Genomic DNA, 496 nt, shown 5'->3' with positions numbered 1-496 from the left:
CCACGTTGGGTGCACAACAGCGGAATAAAGGCCCGCCCTTGCTCCGCTGTGATAGGCTTTTAAAAAATGGCAGACACATAAAGGATGAAACTGATTGGTCGCTGTGGGTTTTTAGGGCATCACAGTGTTGGAGAGCCTTTGAGAGGCTGTCACTCAGCGGCTTCAAGCGCCGCCTATGTTTCCCACCCCGGGGTGTGAAACCGCACCACCTCCTTCACTCTCACTGCTTCTTAAAGGAACAATCACCAAGATCAGGCTGTGTAATCGCATTATAACAAGCCATAATAACATAATAGCTTTGAAGTACGACCACAACTGAAAGGCATGGAAAAGTCAGTGGTAAAATTTGAGCATAAAATAAAATCTAACTGACTCAAACGCATGATGGAAATACATTTTCTGACTGCCACAGACTGATGACGGACAAATCTTATAATCTGTTTAATCTGAGTGAATGCACAACGTGCATCTAACACTGGAAAATTCAGAACATATG

The sequence above is a fragment of the Gobius niger genome (genome assembly GCF_951799975.1).
Source record: "Gobius niger genome assembly, chromosome: 20".
NCBI classification, from domain to species: domain Eukaryota; kingdom Metazoa; phylum Chordata; class Actinopteri; order Gobiiformes; family Gobiidae; genus Gobius; species Gobius niger.
Note: the sequence above shows the minus strand (reverse complement) of the source record.